The sequence below is a fragment of the Cetorhinus maximus genome, chromosome 6 (assembly GCF_964194155.1).
Source record: "Cetorhinus maximus chromosome 6, sCetMax3.hap1.1, whole genome shotgun sequence".
In the NCBI taxonomy this organism is placed as follows: Eukaryota; Metazoa; Chordata; class Chondrichthyes; order Lamniformes; family Cetorhinidae; genus Cetorhinus; species Cetorhinus maximus.
In genome coordinates this window covers 155,753,621-155,777,660 of record NC_135884.1, presented here as the reverse complement: position 1 = coordinate 155,777,660, position 24,040 = coordinate 155,753,621, and positions in this window count along the sequence as shown.

Here is a 24,040-nt window from a genome sequence, read left to right as displayed (position 1 = left end):
GGATCACTGGACAGTGATCAGGATCAGGAACCCTGGCTGATTTCCCCTCTCTCTCTCCACCCCAGGGATCACTGGACAGTGATCAGGTGCAGGAACCCTGGCTGATTTCCCCTCTCTCTCTAACCCAGGGATCACTGGACAGTGATCAGGAGCAGGAACCCTGCCTGATTTCCTTTCTCTCTCTCTAACACAGGGATCACTGGACAGTGATCAGGAGAAGGAACCCTGCCTGATTTCCCCTCTCTCTCTCTAACCCAGGGATCACTGGACAGTGATCAGGACAGGAACCCCCGGCTGATTTCCCCTCTCTCTCTCTACCCCAGGGGTCACTGGACTGTGATCAGGAGCAGGAACATTGGCTGATATCCCCTCTCTCCATCTCCAATCCAGGGATCACTAGACAGTGATCAGGAGCAGGAACCCTGGCTGATTTCCCCTCTCTCTCTCTAACCCAGGGATCACTGGACAGTGATCAGGAGCAGGAACCCTGGCTGATTTCCCCTCGCTCTCTAACCCAGGGATCACTGGACAGTGATCAGGAGCAGGAACCCTGGCTGATTTCCCCTCTCTCTCGCTAACCCAGGGATCACTGGACAGTGATCAGGAGCAGGAACGCTGGCTGATTTCCCCTCTCTCTCTCTCTCTAACCCAGGGATCACTGGACAGTTATCAGGAGCAGGAACCCTGGCTCATTTCTCCCCTTTCTCTCTACCCCAAGGATCACTGGACAGTGATCAGGAGCAGGAATCCTGGTTGATTTCCCCTCTCACTGTCCCTAACACAGGCATCACTGGACAGTGATCAGGAGCAGGAACACTGGTTGATTTCTCCTCTCTCTCTGTCTAACCCAGGGATCACTGGACAGTGATCAGGAGCAGGAACCGTGGCTGATTTCCCCTCTCTCTCTCTAACCCAGGGATAACTGAACAGTGATCAGGAGCAGGACCCCTGCCTGATTTCCTTTCTCTTTCTGTAAGCCATGGATCACTGGACAGTGATCAGGAGCAGGAACCGTGGCTGATTTCCCCTCTCTCTCTAACCCAGGGATCACTGGACAGTGATCAGGTGCAGGAACCCTGGCTGATTTCCCCTCTCTCTCTAACCCAGGGATCACTGGACAGTGATCAGGTGCAGGAACCCTGCCTGATTTCCACTCTCTCTCTCTACCCCAGGGGTCAAAGGACAGTGATCAGGAGCAGGAACATGGGCTGATATCCCCTCTCTCTCTCTAACCCAGGGATCACTGGACAGTGATCAGGAGCAGGAACCCTGGCTGATTTCCCCTCTCTCTCTCTACCCCAGGGATCACTGGACAGTGATCAGGAACAGGAACCCTGCCTGATTTCCCCTCTCTCTCTAACCCAGGGATCACTGGACAATGATCAGGAGCAGGAACCCTGGCTGATTTCCCCTCTCTCTCTAACCCAGGGATCACTGGAGAGTGATCAGGAGCCGGAACCCTGCCTGATTTCCTTTCTCTCTCTCCAACCCAGGGATCACTGGACAGTGATCAGGAGTAGGAACCCTGCCTGATTTCCCCTCTCTCTCTCTACCCCAGGGGTCACTGGACAGTGATCAGGAGCAGGAACCCCTGGCTGATTTCACCTCTCTCTCTCTACCCCAGGAGTCACTGGACAGTGATCAGGAGCAGGAACCCTGGCTGATTTCCCCTCTCTCTCTCTACCCCAGGGATCACTGGACAGTGATCAGGAGCAGGAACCCTGCCTGATTTCCTTTCTCTCTCTCTAACCCAGGGATCACTGGACAGTGATCAGGTGCAGGAACCCTGGCTGATTTCCCCTCTCTCTCTAACCCAGGGATCACTGGACAGTGATCAGGTGCAGGAACCCTGGCTGAATTCCCCTCTCTTTCTAACCCAGGGGTCACTGGACAGTGATCAGGAGCAGGAACATTGGCTGATATCCCCTCTCTCTCTCTAACCCAGGGATCACTGGACAGTGATCAGGAGCAGGAACCCTGGCTGATTTCTCCTCTCTCTCTCTCTAACCCAGGGTTCTGTGGACAGTGATCAGGAGCAGGAACCCTGGCTGATTTCCCCCCTCTCTCTCTAACCCAGGGATCACTGGACAATGATCAGGAGCAGGAACCCTGGCTGATTTCCCCTCTCTCTCTCTATCCCAGGGATCACTGGACAGTGATCAGGAGCAGGAACCCTGGCTGATTTCCCCCCTCTCTCTCTAACCCAGGGATCACTGGACAGTGATCAGGACCAGGAACCCTGGCTGATTACCCCCCTCTCTCTAACCCAGGGATCACTGGACAGTGATCAGGAGCAGGAACCCTGGCTGATTTCCCCTCTCTCTCTCTACCCCAGGGATCACTGGACAGTGATCAGGTGCAGGAACCCTGGCTGATTTCCCCTCTCTCTCTAACCCAGGGATCACTGGACAGTGATCAGGAGCAGGAACCCTGCCTGATTTCCTTTCTCTCTCTCTAACCCAGGGATCACTGGACAGTGATCAGGAGCAGGAACCCTGCCTGATTTCCCCTCTCTCTCTCTAACCCAGGGATCACTGGACAGTGATCAGGACAGGAACCCCCGGCTGATTTCCCCTCTCTCTCTCTACCCCAGGGGTCACTGGACTGTGATCAGGAGCAGGAACATTGGCTGATATCCCCTCTCTCTCTCTAACCCAGGGATCACTGAACAGTGATCAGGAGCAGGAACCCTGGCTGATTTCTCCTCTCTCTCTCTCTAACCTAGGGATCACTGGACAGTGTTCAGGAGCAGGAACCCTGGCTGATTTCCCCTCTCTCTCTCTACCCCAGGAATCACTGGACAGTGATCAGGAGCAGGAACCCTGGCTGATTTCTCCTCTCTCTCTCTCTAACCCAGGGATCACTGGACAGTGATCAGGAGCAGGAACATTGGCTGATATCCCCCCTCTCTCTCTACGCCAGGGGTCACTGGACAGTGATCAGGAGCAGGAACCCTGGCTGATTTCCTCCCTCTCTCTCTAACCCAGGGATCACTGGACAGTGATCAGGACCAGGAACCCTGGCTGATTTCCTCCCTCTCTCTAACCCAGGGATCACTGGACAGTGATCAGGACCAGGAACCCTGGCTGATTTCCACTCTCTCTCTCTCTAACCCAGGGATCACTGGACAGTGATCAGGAGCAGGAACCCTGGCTGATTTCCACTCTCTCTCTCTCTAATCCAGGGATCACTGGATAGTGATCAGGAGCAGGAACCCTGGCTGATTTTCCCTCTCTCACTCCAACCCAGGGATCACTGGACAGTGACCAGGACCAGGAACCCTGGCTGATTTCCCCTCTCTCTCTCTCTAACCCAGGGATCACTGGACAGTGATCAGGACCAGAAACCCTGGGTGATTTGCACCCCCTCTCTCTAACCCAGAGATCACTGGACAGTCATCAGGTGCAGGAACCCTGGCTGTTTTCCCCTCTCTCTCTAACCCAGGGATCACTGGACAGTGATCAGGAGCACGAACCCTGGCTGATTTCCCATCTCTCACTCTAACCCAGGGATCACTGGACAGTGATCAGGAGCAGGAACCCTGGCTGATTTCCCCTCTCTCTCTCTAACCCAGGGATCAATGGACAGTAATCAGGAGCAGGAAACCAGGCTGATTTCCCCCCTCGCTCTCTAACCCAGGGATCATTGGACAGTAATCAGGAGCAGGAATCCTGGCTGATTTCCCCTCTCTCTCTCCAATCCAGGGATCATTGGACAGTGATCAGGAGCAGGAACCCTGGCTGATGTCCCCCCTTTCTCTCGAACCCAGGGATCACTGGACAGTAATCAGGAGCAGGAACCCTGGCTGATTTCCCCTCTCTCTCTCTCTCTCTCTCTCTCTAACCCAAGGATCACTGGACAGTGATCAGGAGCAGGAACCCTGGCTGATTTCCACTCTCTCTCTCCCTAAACCAGGGATCACTTGACAGTGATCAGGAGCAGGAACATTGGCTGATTTTCACTCTCTCTCTAACAAAGGGATCACTGGACAGTGATCAGGAGCAGGAACCCTGGCTGATTTCCCCCCTCTCTCTCTAATAAAGGGATCACTGGACAGTGATCAGGTGCAGGAACCCTGGCTGATTTCCCCTCTCTCTCTAACCCAGGGATCACTGGACAGTGATCAGGAGCAGGAACCCTGGCTGATTTTCCCTCTCTCACTCCAACCCAGGGATCACTGGACAGTGATCAGGAGCAGGAACCCTGGCTGATTTCCCATCTCTCTCTCTAACCCAGGGATCACTGGACAGTGATCAGGACAGGAACCCCCGGCTGATTTCCCCTCTCTCTCTCTACCCCAGGGGTCACTGGACAGTGATCAGGAACAGGAACCCTGCCTGATTTCCCCTCTCTCTCTAACCCAGGGATCACTGGACAATGATCAGGAGCAGGAACCCTGCCTGATTTCCCCTCTCTCTCTAACCCAGGGATCACTGGACAGTGATCAGGAGCCGGAACCCTGCCTGATTTCCTTTCTCTCTCTCCAACCCAGGGATCACTGGACAGTGATCAGGAGTAGGAACCCTGCCTGATTTCCCCTCTCTCTCTAACCCAGGGATCACTGGACAGTGATCAGGTGCAGGAACCCTGGCTGATTTCCCCTCTCTCTCTCTACCCAAGGGATCACTGGACAGTGATCAGGAGCAGGAACCCTCGCTGATATCCCCTCTCTCTCTCTAACCCAGGGATCACTGGACAGTGATCAGGAGCAGGAACCCTGGCTGATTTCTCCTCTCTCTCTCTCTAACCCAGGGTTCTGTGGACAGTGATCAGGAGCAGGAACCCTGGCTGATTTCCCCCCTCTCTCTCTAACCCAGGGATCACTGGACAATGATCAGGAGCAGGAACCCTGGCTGATTTCCCCTCTCTCTCTCTATCCCAGGGATCACTGGACAGTGATCAGGAGCAGGAACCCTGGCTGATTTCCCCCCTCTCTCTCTAACCCAGGGATCACTGGACAGTGATCAGGACCAGGAACCCTGGCTGATTACCCCCCTCTCTCTAACCCAGGGATCACTGGACAGTGATCAGGAGCAGGAACCCTGGCTGATTTCCCCTCTCTCTCTCTACCCAAGGGATCACTGGACAGTGATCAGGAGCAGGAACCCTCGCTGATTTCCCCTCTCTCTCTCTACCCCAGGGATCACTGGACAGTGATCAGGTGCAGGAACCCTGGCTGATTTCCCCTCTCTCTCTAACCCAGGGATCACTGGACAGTGATCAGGAGCAGGAACCCTGCCTGATTTCCTTTCTCTCTCTCTAACCCAGGGATCACTGGACAGTGATCAGGAGCAGGAACCCTGCCTGATTTCCCCTCTCTCTCTCTAACCCAGGGATCACTGGACAGTGATCAGGACAGGAACCCCCGGCTGATTTCCCCTCTCTCTCTCTACCCCAGGGGTCACTGGACTGTGATCAGGAGCAGGAACATTGGCTGATATCCCCTCTCTCTCTCTAACCCAGGGATCACTGGACAGTGATCAGGAGCAGGAAACCTGGCTGATTTCTCCTCTCTCTCTCTCTAACCTAGGGATCACTGGACAGTGTTCAGGAGCAGGAACCCTGGCTGATTTCCCCTCTCTCTCTCTACCCCAGGAATCACTGGACAGTGATCAGGAGCAGGAACCCTGGCTGATTTCTCCTCTCTCTCTCTCTAACCCAGGGATCACTGGACAGTGATCAGGAGCAGGAACCCTGGCTGATATCCCCCCTCTCTCTCTAACCCAGGGGTCACTGGACAATGATCAGGAGCAGGAACCCTGGCTGATTTCCTCCCTCTCTCTCTAACACAGGGATCACTGGACAGTGATCAGGACCAGGAACCCTGGCTGATTTCCTCCCTCTCTCTAACCCAGGGATCACTGGACAGTGATCAGGACCAGGAACCCTGGCTGATTTCCACTCTCTCTCTCTCTAACCCAGGGATCACTGGACAGTGATCAGGAGCAGGAACCCTGGCTGATTTCCACTCTCTCTCTCTCTAATCCAGGGATCACTGGATAGTGATCAGGAGCAGGAACCCTGGCTGATTTCCCCTCTCCCTCTCTCTAACCCAGGGATCACTGGACAGTGTTCAGGAGCAGGAACCCTGGCTGATTTCCCCTCTCTCTCTCTACCCCAGGAATCACTGGACAGTGATCAGGAGCAGGAACCCTGGCTGATTTCTCCTCTCTCTCTCTCTAACCCAGGGATCACTGGACAGTGATCAGGAGCAGGAACCCTGGCTGATTTCCCCCCTCTCTCTCTACCCCAGGGGTCACTGGACAGTGATCAGGAGCAGGAACCCTGCCTGATTTCCCCTCTCTCTCTCTCTCTCTCTCTAACCCAAGGATCACTGGACAGTGATCAGGAGCAGGAACCCTGGCTGATTTCCCCTCTCTCTCTCTACCCCAGGAATCACTGGACAGTGATCAGGAGCAGGAACCCTGGCTGATTTCTCCTCTCTCTCTCTCTAACCCAGGGATCACTGGACAGTGATCAGGAGCAGGAACCCTGGCTGATTTCCCCCCTCTCTCTCTACCCCAGGGGTCACTGGACAGTGATCAGGAGCAGGAACCCTGCCTGATTTCCTTTCTCTCTCTCTAACCCAGGGATCACTGGACAGTGATCAGGAGCAGGAACCCTGGCTGATTTCCCCGCTCTCTCTCTCTAACCCAGGGATCACTGGACAGTGATCAGGACCAGGAACCCTGGCTGATTTCCTCCCTCTCTCTCTAAACCAAGGGATCACTGGACAGTGATCAGGAGCAGGAACCCTGGCTGATTTCCTCCCTCTCTCTCTAACCCAGGGATCACTGGACAGTGATCAGGACCAGGAACCCTGGCTGATTTCCACTCTCTCTCTCTCTAACCCAGGTATCACTGGACAGTGATCAGGACCAGGAACCCTGGCTGATTTACCCCCCCTCTCTCTAACCCAGAGATCACTGGAGAGTCATCAGGTGCAGGAACCCTGGCTGTTTTCCCCTCTCTCTCTAACCCAGAGATCAATGGACAGTGATCAGGACCAGGAACACTGGCTGATTTCCCCCCTCTCTCTCTAACCCAGGGATCACTGGACAGTGATCAGGAGCACGAACCCTGGCTGATTTCCCATCTCTCACTCTAACCCAGGGATCACTGGACAGTCATCAGGACCAGGAACCCTGGCTGATTTCCCCTCTCTCTCTCCAATCCAGGGATCATTGGACAGTGATCAGGAGCAGGAACCCTGGCTGATTTCCCCCCTCTCTCTCGAACCCAGGGATCACTGGACAGTGATCAGGAGCAGGAACCCTGGCTGATTTCCCCTCTCTCTCTCTCTCTCTCTCTAACCCAAGGATCACTGGACAGTGATCAGGAGCAGGAACCCTGGCTGATTTCCACTCTCTCTCTCTCTAAACCAGGGATCACTTGACAGTGATCAGGAGCAGGAACATTGGCTGATTTTCACTCTGTCTCTAACAAAGGGATCACTGGACAGTGATCAGGTGCAGGAACCCTGGCTGATTTTCCCTCTCTCTCTAACCCAGGGATCACTGGACAGTGATCAGGAGCAGGAACCCTGGCCGATTTCCCCTCTCTCTCTCTAACCCAGGGATCACTGGACAGTGATCAGGAGCAGGAACCCTGGCTGATTTCCCCTCTCTCTCTCTAACCCAGGGATCACTGGACAGTGATCAGGAGCGGGAAACCTGGCTGATTTTCACTCTCTCTCTCTCTAATCCAGGGATCACTGGACAGTGATCAGGAGCAGGAACCCTGGCTGATTTCCACTCTCTCTCTCTCCAACCCAGGGATCACTGGACAGTGATCAGGAGCAGGAACCCTGTCTGATTTCCACTCTCTCTCTAAAAAAGGGATCAGTGGACAGTCATCAGGTGCAGGAACATTGGCTGATTTCCCCTCTCTCTCTCTCTAACCCAGGGATCACTGGACAGTGATCAGGACCAGGAACCCTGGCTGATTTCCTCCCTCTCTCTCTAAACCAAGGGATCACTGGACAGTGATCAGGAGCAGGAACCCTGGCTGATTTCCTCCCTCTCTCTCTAACCCAGGGATCACTGGACAGTGATCAGGACCAGGAACCCTGGCTGATTTCCACTCTCTCTCTCTCTAACCCAGGGATCACTGGACAGTGATCAGGACCAGGAACCCTGGCTGATTTACCCCCCCTCTCTCTAACCCAGAGATCACTGGACAGTCATCAGGTGCAGGAACCCTGGCTGTTTTCCCCTCTCTCTCTAACCCAGAGATCAATGGACAGTGATCAGGACCAGGAACACTGGCTGATTTCCCCCCTCTCTCTAACCCAGGGATCACTGGACAGTGATCAGGAGCACGAACCCTGGCTGATTTCCCCCCTCGCTCTCTAACCCAGGGATCATTGGACAGTAATCAGGAGCAGGAATCCTGGCTGATTTCCCCTCTCTCTCTCCAATCCAGGGATCATTGGACAGTGATCAGGAGCAGGAACCCTGGCTGATTTCCCCCCTCTCTCTCGAACCCAGGGATCACTGGACAGTGATCAGGAGCAGGAACCCTGGCTGATTTCCCCTCTCTCTCTCTCTCTCTCTCTAACCCAAGGATCACTGGTCAGTGATCAGGAGCAGGAACCCTGGCTGATTTCCACTCTCTCTCTCTCTAAACCAGGGATCACTTGACAGTGATCAGGAGCAGGAACATTGGCTGATTTTCACTCTGTCTCTAACAAAGGGATCACTGGACAGTGATCAGGTGCAGGAACCCTGGCTGATTTCCCCTCTCTCTCTAACCCAGGGATCACTGGACAGTAATCAGGAGCAGGAAACCAGGCTGATTTCCCCCCTCGCTCTCTAACCCAGGGATCATTGGACAGTAATCAGGAGCAGGAATCCTGGCTGATTTCCCCTCTCTCTCTCCAATCCAGGGATCATTGGACAGTGATCAGGAGCAGGAACCCTGGCTGATTTCCCCCCTCTCTCTCGAACCCAGGGATCACTGGACAGTGATCAGGAGCAGGAACCCTGGCTGATTTCCCCTCTCTCTCTCTCTCTCTCTCTAACCCAAGGATCACTGAACAGTGATCAGGAGCAGGAACCCTGGCTGATTTCCACTCTCTCTCTCTCTAAACCAGGGATCACTTGACAGTGATCAGGAGCAGGAACATTGGCTGATTTTCACTCTGTCTCTAACAAAGGGATCACTGGACAGTGATCAGGTGCAGGAACCCTGGCTGATTTCCCCTCTCTCTCTAACCCAGGGATCACTGGACAGTGATCAGGAGCAGGAACATTGGCTGATTTCCCCTCTCTCTCTCTCTCTAATCCAGTGATCACTGGATAGTGATCAGGAGCAGGAACCCTGGCTGATTTTCCCTCTCTCACTCCAACCCAGGGATCACTGGACAGTGATCAGGAGCAGGAACCCTGGCCGATTTCCCCTCTCTCTCTCTAACCCAGGGATCACTGGACAGTGATCAGGAGCAGGAACCCTGGCTGATTTCCCCTCTCTCTCTCTAACCCAGGGATCACCGGACAGTGATCAGGAGCGGGAAACCTGGCTGATTTTCACTCTCTCTCTCTCTAACCCAGGGATCACTGGACAGTGATCAGGAGCAGGAACCCTGGCTGATTTCCACTCTCTCTCTCTCCAACCCAGGGATCACTGGACAGTGATCAGGAGCAGGAACCCTGTCTGATTTCCACTCTCTCTCTAACAAAGGGATCAGTGGACAGTCATCAGGTGCAGGAACATTGGCTGATTTCCCCTCTCTCTCTCTAACCCAGGGATCACTGGACAGTGATCAGGAGCAGGAACCCTGGCTGATTTCCCCCCTCTCTCTCGAGCCCAGGGATCACTGGACAGAGACCAGGAGCAGGAACGCTGGCTGATTTCCCCCCTCTCTCTCTAACCCAGGGATCACTGGACTGTGATCAGGAGCAGGAACCCTGGTTGATTTCCCCTCTCACTGTCCCTAACACAGGGATCACTGGACAGTGATCAGGAGCAGGAACACTGGCTGATTTCTCCTCTCTCTCTCTCTAACCCAGGGATCACTGGACAGTGATCAGGAGCAGGAACCGTGGCTGATTTCCCCTCTCTCTCTAACCCAGGGATCACTGGACAGTGATCAGGTGCAGGAACCCTGGCTGATTTCCCCTCTCTCTCTAACCCAGGGATCACTGGACAGTGATCAGGTGCAGGAACCCTGCCTGATTTCCACTCTCTCTCTCTAACCCAGGGATCACTGGACAGTGATCAGGAGCAGGAACCCTGGCTGATTTCTCCTCTCTCTCTCTACCCCAGGGATCACTGGACAGTGATCAGGAGCAGGAACCCTGCCTGATTTCCCCTCTCTCTCTAACCCAGGGATCACTGGACAGTGATCAGGAGTAGGAACCCTGCCTGATTTCCCCTCTCTCTCTCTACCCCAGGGGTCACTGGACAGTGATCAGGAGCAGGAACCGTGGCTGATTTCACCTCTCTCTCTCTACCCCAGGGGTCACTGGACAGTGATCAGGAGCAGGAACCCTGGCTGATTTCCCCTCTCTCTCTCTACCCCAGGGATCACTGGACAGTGATCAGGAGCAGGAACCCTGCCTGATTTCCTTTCTCTCTCTCTCTAACCCAGGGATCACTGGACAGTGATCAGGTGCAGGAACCCTGGCTGATTTCCCCTCTCTTTCTAACCCAGGGGTCACTGGACAGTGATCAGGAGCAGGAACATTGGCTGATATCCCCTCTCTCTCTCTAACCCAGGGATCACTGGTCAGTGATCAGGAGCAGGAACCCTGGCTGATTTCTCCTCTCTCTCTCTCTAACCCAGGGATCTGTGGATAGTGATCAGGAGCAGGAACCCTGGCTGATTTTCCCCTTCTCTCTCTAACCCAGGGATCACTGGACAATGATCAGGAGCAGGAACCCTGGCTGATTTCCCCTCTCTCTCTCTAACCCAGGGGTCACTGGACAGTGATCAGGAGCAGGAACATTGGCTGATATCCCCTCTCTCTCTCTAACCCAGGGATCACTGGTCAGTGATCAGGAGCAGGAACCCTGGCTGATTTCTCCTCTCTCTCTCTCTAACCCAGGGATCTGTGGATAGTGATCAGGAGCAGGAACCCTGGCTGATTTTCCCCTTCTCTCTCTAACCCAGGGATCACTGGACAATGATCAGGAGCAGGAACCCTGGCTGATTTCCCCTCTCTCTCTCTAACCCAGGGATCACTGGACAGTGATCAGGAGCAGGAACCCTGGCTGATTACCCCCCTCTCTCTAACCCTGGGATCACTGGACAGTGATCAGGAGCAGGAACCCTGCCTGATTTCCCCTCTCTCTCTCTACCCCAGGGATCACTGGACAGTGATCAGGAGCAGGAACCCTGGCTGATTTCCCCTCTCTCTCTCTACCCCAGGGATCACTGGACAGTGATCAGGTGCAGGAACCCTGGCTGATTTCCCCTCTCTCTCTAACCCAGGGATCACTGGACAGTGATCAGGAGCAGGAACACTGCCTGATTTCCCCTCTCTCTCTCTATCCCAGGGATCACTGGACAGTGATCAGGACAGGAACCCCCGGCTGATTTCCCCTCTCTCTCTCTAACCCAGGGGTCACTGGACAGTGATCAGGAGCAGGAACATTGGCTGATATCCCCTCTCTCTCTCTAACCCAGGGATCACTGGACAGTGATCAGGAGCAGGAACCCTGGCTAATTTCTCCTCTCTCTCTTTCTAACCCAGGGATCACTGGACAGTGTTCAGGAGCAGGAACCCTGGCTGATTTCCCCTCTCTCTCTCTCTAACCCAGGGATCACTGGACAGTGTTCAGGAGCAGGAACCCTGGCTGATTTCCCGTCTCTCTCTCTACCCCAGGAATCACTGGACAGTGATCAGGAGCAGGAACCCTGGCTGATTTCCCGTCTCTCTCTCTACCCCAGGGATCACTGGACAGTGATCAGGAGCAGGAACCCTGGCTGATTTCCCCTCTCTCTCTCTACCCCAGGGATCACTGGACAGTGATCAGGTGCAGGAACCCTGGCTGATTTCCCCTCTCTCTCTAACCCAAGGATCACTGGACAGTGATCAGGAGCAGGAACACTGCCTGATTTCCCCTCTCTCTCTCTATCCCAGGGATCACTGGACAGTGATCAGGACAGGAACCCCCGGCTGATTTCCCCTCTCTCTCTCTAACCCAGGGGTCACTGGACAGTGATCAGGAGCAGGAACATTGGCTGATATCCCCTCTCTCTCTCTAACCCAGGGATCACTGGACAGTGATCAGGAGCAGGAACCCTGGCTAATTTCTCCTCTCTCTCTTTCTAACCCAGGGATCACTGGACAGTGTTCAGGAGCAGGAACCCTGGCTGATTTCCCCTCTCTCTCTCTCTAACCCAGGGATCACTGGACAGTGTTCAGGAGCAGGAACCCTGGCTGATTTCCCGTCTCTCTCTCTACCCCAGGAATCACTGGACAGTGATCAGGAGCAGGAACCCTGGCTGATTTCTCCTCTCTCTCTCTCTAACCCAGGGATCACTGGACAGTGATCAGGAGCAGGAACCCTGGCTGATTTCCCCTCTCTCTCTCTACCCCAGGAATCACTGGACAGTGATCAGGAACAGGAACCCTGGCTGATTTCTCCTCTCTCTCTCTCTAACCCAGGGATCACTGGACAGTGATCAGGTGCAGGAACCCTGCCTGATTTCCTTTCTCTCTCTCTAACCCAGGGATCACTGGACAGTGATCAGGAGCAGGAACCCTGGCTGATTTCCCCTCTCTCTCTAACCCAGGGATCACTGGACAGTGTTCAGGAGCAGGAACCCTGGCTGATTTCCCCTCTCTCTCTCTCTAACCCAGGGATCACTGGACAGTGATCAGGAGGACGAACCCTGCCTGATTTCCTTTCTCTCTCTCTAACCCAGGGATCACTGGACAGTGATCAGGAGCAGGAACCCTGGCTGATTTCCCCTCTCTCTCTCTACCCCAGGGATCACTGGAAAGTGATCAGGAGCAGGAACCCTGCCTGATTTCCTTTCTCTCTCTCTCTAACCCAGGGATCACTGGATAGTGATCAGGAGCAGGCATCCTCGCTGATCTTTATTTTGCCTCCAGGAGACAGATTAGCTGATACTCAATGTAAGACCTTAATGGAGGGGTTTGTAAGCATGGCTTCGGGCAGACTCTGTCCAGCTCTGACAACTGAGGCAAGGGGAACTAGATGCAATGTCTGGAATAGTCCCAGGGTTCTTCCTGCACTGCCCAGGCGTCTGACACATGAGGGAATATTGGAGAGACAGGAAACCCCAGAGAAGTAAGGCTTTGTATGATTAGTTCCTGATGGGAGCTATCCTAGACTATTCCAGGGAACGTGAACTCAATGCCCACCAGGACAAGCTGAAAATTTGAACTCAGTTTTAAAAACCTGGAGGTAAGTAAACATCACTATGAGGCTGTCAGATTGTCGTAAAATCCCATCTGGTTCACTAATGTCCTTTAGGGAAGGAAACCTGCCATCCTTACCTGTCTGGGTCCAATATCTGTGACCCCAGACCCACACTAACCTGACTGACTCTTAACGACTCTATGAGATGTTCAAAATCATGAGGGGTCTGGACAGAGTAGATAGGGAGAAACTGTTCCCACTCGTAAATGGATCGAGAAGCAGAGGGCACAGGTTTAAAGTGATTTGCAAAAGAAGCAAATGCGAGGTGAGAAAAAATGTTTATACACAGCGAGTGGTTAGGGTCTGGAATGCGCTGCCTGGAAGTGTGGTGGAGGCAGGTTCAATCGAGGCATTCGAGAGGGCATTAGATGATTATTCAAATAGAAACAATGTGCAGGGTTACGGGGAAAAGGCAGATGATTAGCACAAATGCTCACTCGGAGAGCCGGTACAGACATGATGGGCTGAATGGTCTCCTTCTGCACTGTAACAATATTCTGATTCTGTGAATTGGTCCAGTGATACGCTCTGTCCTGTCATCGCTTATCCAAGGCAACTAGAGATGAGCAGTAATTCCTAATCTTGCCACTGACGCCCATATCCCAAGAACTAATATAAAGATGCATTGAATCATGGATAACTGCAGCACTACAGCGATCTGGTGTGGAGTTCAGTGCACGTTAAGGAAGAAACGTTGCTGTATTTGTTAATTATTCAGATCAATCAGGATGAGATTCAAAGATAAAAACAAAAAGCTAAAAGCTACTGCGGATGCTGGAAATCCAAAACAAAAACAGAATTACCTGGAAAAACTCAGCAAGTCTGGCAGCATCGGCGGAGAAGAAATCAGTTAACGTTTCGAGCCTTCATGGCCCTTCGGCAGAACTGCAGCATAGTTAGAAGAAGGGAGAAATATAAATTGGTTTAAGGTGGGTGGGGGGTGGGGGGAGAGACACATTGAGGGTGTGGTGTGGTGATTGTGGAGATGAGCAGCTATTCAAAAGATGTCACAGACAAAAGGGTCAAAGAGGTGTTGAAGGTGGTGGTATTTGTCTGAGAAAAGTGCTAATTAAGAATGAGATTCAAACCCACTTTAAGTACCTCCCACCTTAACACACTGTCAGTTTCCAAAAGAGCTTCTTGTACCAGGTGAGAGGAAGCGATGACATCGCCACACTGCTGATCAGCTCTCCGATATCAGCAATCACGTGGGCTTTGAAAGGTGGCCACTTGTTTTGCATTTTGGAGGCTGCAGCAGTCAGACAGAAGCTGGACATGAGCTGAGTCACACCTGGTTCTTCATAATCACTAGACATGACTCAACTGTACTCAGCGCTCCCAACTCTTAGTCACAAGGTCGTAGGTTCAAGTTCCAATTCAGAGATTGACACTCCCTGTGGAGGACAGAGGGAGGGCTGCACTGTCAGAGGGTCAGTACTGAGGGAGTGCTGCACTGTCAGAGGGTCAGTACTGAGGGAGTGCTGCACTGTCGGAGGGTCAGTACTGAGGGAATGCTGCACTGTCAGAGGGTCAGTACTGAGGGAGTGCTGCACTGTCAGAGGGTCAGTACTGAGGGAGTGCTGCACTGTCAGAGGGTCAGTACTGAGGGAGTGCTGCACTGTCAGAGGGTCAGTACTGAGGGAGTGCTGCACTGTCAGAGGGTCAGTACTGAGGGAGTGGTGCACTGTCAGAGGGTCAGTAATGAGGGAGTGCTGCACTGTCAGAGGGTCAGTACTGAGGGAGTGCTGCACTGTCAGAGGGTCAGTACTGAGGGAGTGCTGCACTGTCAGAGGGTCAGTACTGAGGGAGTGCTGCACTGTCGGAGGGTCAGTACTGAGGGAGTGCTGCACTGTCAGAGGGTCAGTACTGAGGGAGTGCTGCACTGTCGGAGGGTCAGTACTGAGGCAGTGCTGCACTGTCGGAGGGTCAGTACTGAGGGAGTGCTGCACTGTCAGAGGGTCAGTACTGTGGGAGGGCTGCACTGTCAGAGGGTCAGTACTGAGGGAGTGCTGCACTGTCGGAGGGTCAGTACTGAGGGAGGGCTGCACTGTCAGAGGGTAGAGTACTGAGGGAGGGCTGCACTGTCAGAAGGTCAGTGCTGAGGGAGTGCTGCACCGTCAGAGGGTCAGTACTGAGGGAGTGCTGCACTGCCTGAGGGTCAGTACTGAGGGAGTGCTGCACTGTCAGGTGGTCAGTACTGAGGGAGTGCTGCACTGTCAGAGGGTCAGTGCTGAGGGAGTGCTGCACGGTTGGAGGGTCAGTACTGAGGGAGTGCTGCACTGCCTGAGGGTCAGTACTGAGGGAGTGCTGCACTGTCAGAGGGTCAGTGCTGAGGGAGTGCTGCACTGTCGGAGGGTCAGTACTGAGGGAGTGCTGCACTGTCGGAGGGTCAGTACTGAGGGAGTGCTGCACTGTCAGAGGGTCAGTACTGAGGGAGTGCTGCACTGTCGGAGGGTCAGTGCTGAGGGAGTGCTGCACAGGACTGGGTTTGCGTTGCCAGTTCCTAGGTCAACACCATTCAGTTTCATTCCTTTTTAATGGTTTGATACAGTTGAGTATCTTGTGAGGCAATTTGAAAGGGTGTTTTAAGAGTCAACATTGCTGTGGGGTCAGTACTGTGAGTGACAGGTGGGTCAGACCAGACCAATGGCAGATTTTTTTCCTAAAGGGAACCAGATGGGTTTTTACAACAATTGATATTGGTTTTGAATCCTGTGGTGAGATTTGAACATGGGTCCCCAGAGCATTACCATGGGTCCCAGTCCAGTGACACTACCACTCAGCTACCACCCGCCCTTGCCACATCTGCCGAATGGTTCACATAACCTGTTTTAATGATGTTGGCTGAGGGATAAACATTGGCCGGGACACTGGAACCCCTACCCCCACTCTTCTTCCAATAATGGCTGTGGAATCTTTAACACCCATCGGAGAGAGCAGACCTGACCTCAATTTAAACTCACAACAGTAAAATGGTAGCTCCAACTTGCAGAACTCCCACAGTACTTACCGTCTGACAGTGCAGCACTCCCTCAGTACTGGCCCTCCGACAGTGCAGCACTCCCTCAGTACTGGCCCTCCGACAGTGCAGCACTCCCTCAGTACTGACCCTCCGACAGTGCAGCACTCCCTCAGGACTGGCCCTCCGACAGTGCAGCACTCCCTCAGTACTGACCCTCCGACAGTGCAGCACTCCCTCAGTACTGACCCTCCGACAGTGCAGCACTCCCTCAGTACTGACCCTCCGACAGTGCAGCACTCCCTCAGTACTGACCCTCCGACAGTGCAGCACTCCCTCAGTACTGACCCTCTGACAGTGCAGCACTCCCTCAGTACTGACCCTCCAGCAGTGCGGTGCTCCCTCAGTACTGACCCTCTGACTGTGCCGCACTCCCTCAGTACTGACCCTCCGACAGTGCAGCACTCCCTCAGTGCTGACCATCCAGCAGTGCGGCACTCCCTCAGTACTGACCCTCTGACAGTGCAGCACTCCCTCAATACTGACCCTCCGACAGTGCAGCACTCTCTCAGTACTGACCTTCTGACAGTGCAGCACTCCCTCAGTACTGACCCTCTGACAGTGCAGCACTCCCTCAGTACTGACCCTCCGACAGTGCAGCACTCCCTCAGTACTGACCCTCCGACCGTGCAGCACTCCCTCAGTACTGACCCTCTGACAGTGCAGCACTCCCTCAGTACTGACCCTCTGACAGTGCAGCACTCCCTCAGTACTGACCCTCTGACAGTGCAGCACTCCCTCAGTACTGACCCTCTGACAGTACAGCACTCCCTCAGTACTGACCCTCTGACAGTGCAGCACTCCCTCAGTACTGACCCTCTGACAGTGCAGCACTCCCTCAGTACTGACCCTCCGACAGTGCAGCACTCCCTCAGTACTGACCCTCTGACAGTGCAGCACTCCCTCAGTACTGACCCTCTGACAGTGCAGCACTCCCTCAGTACTGACCCTCTGACAGTGCAGCACTCCCTCAGGACTGACCCTCCAGCAGTGCGGTGCTCCCTCAGTACTGACCCTCTGACTGTGCCGCACTACCTCAGTACTGACCCTCCGACAGTGCAGCAGTCCCTCAGTACTGACCCTCCGAAAGTGCAGCACTCCCTCAGTACTGACCCTCCGACAGTGCAGCACTCCCTCAGTACTGACCCTCCGACAGTGCAGCACTCCCTAAGTACTGACCCTCCGACAGTGTAGCACTCCCTCAGTATTGACCCTCTGACAGTGCAGCACTCCCTCAGTACTGACCCTCTGACAGTGCAGCACTCCCTCAGTACTGACCCTCTGACAGTGCAGCACTCCCTCAGTACTGACCCTCTGACAGTGCAGCACTCCCTCAGTACTGACCCTCTGACAGTGCAGCACTCCCTCAGTACTGACCCTCTGACAGTACAGCACTCCCTCAGTACTGACCCTCTGACAGTGCAGCACTCCCTCAGTACTGACCCTCCGACAGTGCAGCACTCCCTCAGTACTGACCCTCCGACAGTGCAGCACTCCCTCAGTACTGACCCTCTGACAGTGCAGCACTCCCTCAGTACTGACCCTCCGACAGTGCAGCGCTCCCTCAATACTGACCATCTGACAGTGCTACACTCCCTCAATACTGAACCTCTGACAGTGCAGCACTCCCTCAGTACTGACCCTCTGACAGTGCAGCACTCCCTCAGTACTGACCCTCTGACAGTGCAGCACTCCCTCAGTACTGACCCTCTGACAGTGCAGCACTCCCTCAGTACTGACCCTCCGACAGTGCAGCACTCCCTCAGTACTGACCCTCTGACAGTGCAGCACTCCCTCAGTACTGACCCTCTGACAGTGCAGCACTCCCTCAGTACTGACCCTCTGACAGTGCAGCACTCCCTCAGGACTGACCCTCCAGCAGTGCGGTGCTCCCTCAGTACTGACCCTCTGACTGTGCCGCATTACCTCAGTACTGACCCTCCGACAGTGCAGCACTCCCTCAGTATTGACCCTCTGACAGTGCAGCACTCCCTCAGTACTGACCCTCTGACAGTGCAGCACTCCCTCAGTACTGACCCTCTGACAGTGCAGCACTCCCTCAGTACTGACCCTCTGACAGTGCAGCACTCCCTCAGTACTGACCCTCCGACAGTGCAGCACTCCCTCAGTACTGACCCTCTGACAGTGCAGCACTCCCTCAGTGCTGACCCTCCGACAGTGCAGCACTCCCTCAGTACTGACCCTCTGACAGTGCAGTACTCCCTCAGTACTGACCCTCTGACAGTGCAGCACTCCCTCAGTACTGACCCTCTGACAGTGCAGCACTCCCTCAGTGCTGACTCTCCTGAACCTACAGAGCCGTCCTAACTAACATTTTGGAGAGCTGTCTCACAGACTAGTCAAGCCACAGCCTGACATAGTCATCCTCACAGAATCATACCTCACAGATAATGTCCCAGACACCACCACCACCATCCCTGGGTATGTCCTGTCCCAACAGCAGGACAGACCCAGCAGAGGTGGCGGCACAGTGGTGTACAGTCGGGAGGAAGTTGCCCTGGGAGTCCTCAACATTGACTCCCTACCCCATGAAGTCTCATGGCATCAGGTCAAACATGGGCAAGGAAACCTCCTGCCGATTACCACATACCGCCCTCCCTCAGCTGATGAATCAGTGCTCCTCCATGTTGAACATCACTTGGAGGAAGCACTGAGGGTGGCAAGGGCACAGCACCAGGCATACCTAAAAATGAGGTGAAGCAAAACACAGGATTACTTGTGTGCCAAACAGCATAAGCAGCAAGTGATAGACAGGGCTAAGCGATCCCACAACCAATGGATCAGATCTAAGCTCTGCAGTCCTGCCACATCCAGTCGTGAATGGTGGTGGACAATTAAACAACTCACTGTAGGAAGAGGCTCGACAAATATCCCCATCCTCAATGATGTAGGAGCCCAGCACATCAGTGCAAAAGATAAAGCTGAAGCATTTGCAACAATCTTCAGCCAGAAGTGCCAAGTGGATGATCCATCTCGGCCTCCTCCAGAGGTCCCCAGCATCACAGATGCCAGTCTTCAGCCAATTCGATTCACTCCATGTGATGTGAAGAAATGGCTGAAGGCACTGGATACTGCAAAGGCTATGGATCCTGACAATATTCCGGCAATAGTACTGAAGACTTGTGCTCCAGAACTTGCCGCGCCCCTAGCCAAGCTGTTCCAGTACACCTACAATACTGGCATCTACCCGGCTATGTGGAAAATTGCCCAGGTATGTCCTGTACACGAAAAGCAGGACAAATCCAACCCGGCCAATTACCGCCCCATCAGCCTACTCTCCATCATCAGTAAAGTAATGAAAGGGGTCATCAACACTGCTATCAAACGGCACTTGCTCAGCAATAACCTGCTCACTGATGCCCAGTTTGGGTTCCGCCAGGGCCACTCAGCTCCTGACCTCATTACAGCCTTGGTTCAAACATGGACTAAAGAGCTGAACTCCCGAGGTGAGGTGAGAGTGACTGCAAGGCCACATTTGACCGAGTGTGGCATCAAGGAGCCCTAGCAAAACTGGAGTCAATGGGAATCAGGGGGGAAACTCTCTGCTGGTTGGAGTCATACCTAGCACAAAGGAAGATGGTTGTGGTTGTTGGAGGTCAGTCATCTCAGTCCCAGGACATCACCGCAGGAGTTCCTCAGGGTCGTGTCCTCGGCCCAACCATCTTCAGCTGCTTCATCAATGACCTTCCTTTCATCATAAGGTCAGAAGTGGGGATGTTCACTGATGATTGCACAATGTTCAGCACCATTCGCGACTCCTCAGATACTGAAGCAGTCCATGTCCAAAAGCAGCAGGTTTGGGCTGACAAGTGGCAAGTAACATTTGCTCCACACAAGTGCCAGGCAATAACCATCTCCAACAAGGGAGAATCTAACCATCACCCCTTGACATTCAATGGCATTACCATCACTGATTCCTCCACTATTAATATCCTGGGGGTTACCATTGAGCAGAAACTGAACTGGACTAGCCATATAAATACTGTGGCTGCAAGAGCAGGTCAGAGGCTAGGAATCCTGCGATGAGTAACTCACCTCCTGACTCCACAAAGACTGGAACCCATTCCATTCCATTCCCAGTAGAGTCAGTGTGTGTGGAACCCATACCCCAGTGAGAGTCAGTGTGTGTGGGACCTGTACCCCAGTGAGAGTCAGTGTGTGTGGGATCCGTACCCCAGTGAGAGTCAGTGTGTGTGGGACCCGAACCCCAGTGAGAGTCAGTGTGTGTGGGACCCGCACCCCAGTGAGAGTCAGGGTGTGTGGGACCCGTACCCCAGTGAGAGTCAGTGTGTGTGGGACCCGTACCCCAGTGAGAGTCAGTGTGTGTGGGACCTGTATCCCAGTGAGAGTCAGTGTGTGTGGGACCCGTACCCCAGTGAGAGTCAGTGTGTGTGGGACCTTTACCCCAGTGAGAGTCAGTGTGTGTGGGACCTGTACCCCAGTGAGAGTCAGTGTGTGTGGGACCCGTACCCCAGTGAGAGTCAGTGTGTGTGGAACCTGTACCCCAGTGAGAGTCAGTGTGTGTGGGACCTGTACCCCAGTGAGAGTCAGTGTGTGTGGGACCACTGTTGGGATGTTAGATGTGTGGAATTAGTGGAAAAACACAGCAGGTTGTTGTTTTGCGAAGTATTGATGTTTTCCACCAACCCCCTCAGTGTCACTAACCTGCGAGGTTATTGATCTCTGTGTGATCTTCTCCTGATATTTACTGAAGGCTGTGCTGCGACTGCACACAGCACGTAGTGTACAAACAACATATCTCCATACTGCAATCCCCATCCTCTCAATTTTTCCAATTTCTTCCCAAAAAACAATTCAATTCCATTTATCAGTCTCCCACCAAACCATCAACCTGCTATTCGCCCATCAGTCACCTCCCTGCCCCCAAACCTCCCTGTCCCCAAACCTCCCTGTCCCCAAACCTCCCTGCCCCCAAACCTCCCAGTCCCCAAACCTCCCTGTCCCCCAAACCTCCCTGTCCCCAAACCTCCCCTCCCCCAAACCTCCCCTCCCCCAAACCTCCCCGTCCCCAAACCTCCCTGCCCCCAAACCTCCCAGTCCCCAAACCTCCCCTCCCCCAAACCTCCCTGTCCCCAAACCCCTCTGCCCCCAAACCTCCCTGTCCCCAAACCTCCCCTCCCCCAAACCTCCCTACCCCCAAACCTCCCTGCCCCCAAACCTCCCCTCCCCCAAACCTCCCTGTCCCCAAACCCCTCTGCCCCAAACCTCCCCTCCCCCAAACCCCTCTGCCCCCAAACCTCCCTGCCCCCAAACCTCCCCTCCCCCAAACCTCCCTGTCCCCAAACCCCTCTGCCCCAAACCTCCCCTCCCCCAAACCCCTCTGCCCCCAAACCTCCCTGCCCCCAAACCTCCCCTCCCCCAAACCTCCCTGTCCCCAAACCCCTCTGCCCCCAAACCTCCCTGTCCCCAAACCTCCCCTCCCCCAAACCTCCCTACCCCCAAACCTCCCTGTCCCCAAACCTCCCTGTCCCCAAACCTCCCTGTCCCCAAACCTCCCTGCCCCCAAACCTCCCTGTCCCCAAACCTCCCTGTCCCCAAACCTCCCTGTCCCCAAACCTCCCCTCCCCCAAACCTCCCTGTCCCCAAACCTCCCTGTCCCCAAACCTCCCAGCCCCCAAACCTCCCTGTCCCCAAACCTCCCTGTCCCCAAACCTCCCTGTCCCCAAACCTCCCTGTCCCCAAACCTCCCCTCCCCCAAACCTCCCTACCCCCAAACCTCCCTGTCCCCAAACCTCCCCTCCCCCAAACCTCCCTACCCCCAAACCTCCCTGTCCCCAAACCTCCCTGTCCCCAAACCTCCCTGTCCCCAAACCTCCCTGCCCCCAAACCTCCCTGTCCCCAAACCTCCCCTCCCCCAAACCTCCCCTCCCCCAAACCTCCCTACCCCCAAACCTCCCTGTCCCCAAACCTCCCCTCCCCCAAACCTCCCTGTCCCCAAACCTCCCCTCCCCCAAACCTCCCTGTCCCCAAACCTCCCTGTCCCCAAACCTCCCTGTCCCCAAACCTCCCTGCCCCCAAACCTCCCTGTCCCCAAACCTCCCCTCCCCCAAACCTCCCCTCCCCCAAACCTCCCTACCCCCAAACCCCTCTGCCCCAAACCTCCCTGTCCCCAAACCTCCCCTCCCCCAAACCTCCCCTCCCCCAAACCTCCCTACCCCCAAACCCCTCTGCCCCAAACCTCCCTGTCCCCAAACCTCCCTGTCCCCAAACCTCCCTGCCCCTGACCATCGACCCTTTTTCCCTAACCTGTGAGGCACAGTCGCCCAACCCGATTAACGCTCAGGCAGCCCCCGGGACACAGGATGGACATACATGAGCTGCTGCATAAGGAGGTCATTGAAGATTTCTGACATGTATTTTATACGTGTTTGCCCAACAGGTCGATGTGATGTGTCCAGTGTGTGGGTGAAGCGGGTTAACACGCTTCAGTCCCCACCACTAGCTCGCAGCAATGTGAAAATCAGCCAGATGTGTAAGTCTCTCCCTGTCAGTACACAGTCTCTCCATCAGCAAGTCCTCAGCCAGATGTGTAAGTCTCTCCCTGTCAGTACACAGCCTCTCCATCAGCAAGTCCTCAGCCAGATGTGTAAGTCTCTCCCTGTCAGTACACAGTCTCTCCATCAGCAAGTCCTCAGCCAGATGTGTAAGTCTCTCCCTGTCAGTACAGTCTCTCCATCAGCAAGTCCTCAGCCAGATGTGTAAGTCTCTCCCTGTCAGTACACAGTCTCTCCATTAGCAAGTCCTCAGCCAGATGTGTAAGTCTCTCCATCAGCAAGTCCTCAGCCAGATGTGTAAGTCTCTCCCTGTCAGTGCACAGTCTCTCCATCAGCAAGTCCTCAGCTGCGCCTCCTCATGGCGACACACGGAAACCGGGTCCCTCGAGGCTTCAGGCTAAAGCTTCAGAGGAACTCGGAGGAGGTTTGGCCCCAGACACGCAGTGTGTGGGCCCACTGGCATGTGGACAGGCGCTGGCACTCATGTACCAAACTCCCAGCTGTGGGCGAATAGCTCCACTGCCTTGTGGATACCTGGGGAGGGTTGAAGACTGAGGGAGTAAAACCCTGACCTAAAATCTGGAGCGGAGCCCAAAGAGGGACCGATGTCTCAATTCCTCATCTTTCCGGCAACTCCTGGAACCGGGCCGGTGCCAAACGTAACGCTTTGCAGCCCTTTGCGCTCAACCAGAGAGGTCAAGAGGGGGACCCTGACGTTTGGGCAGCCCAGGGTCTGCATTAATTTTGCCCTGGAGGCAACTCCAGTCTCACTGCAGAACTTTATCACTACACCGGAGACGGCAGTTACAGCCCAACTCGATTGGTGTAGAGAACGGGTGCTATGGACCGTCTCCCATGGTGAGAGGGAGCATCGGGTCCCAATGGTCAGCCATCGCCAACCTCAAGTCCGGCAGCCCCCGGGTAATGAGGTGCTGACCCACCACAGTCCATCTGCGTCAATGGGTGTTTGCAGCTTTGAGTCACTTATCAAAAAGCGGACAGAATCCATCACACCCGGACAAACAAATAAAACAAACCAAATGAAAGGCGACGCCAACTCTTTGATTGACAAACTGGAACATCAGGACCA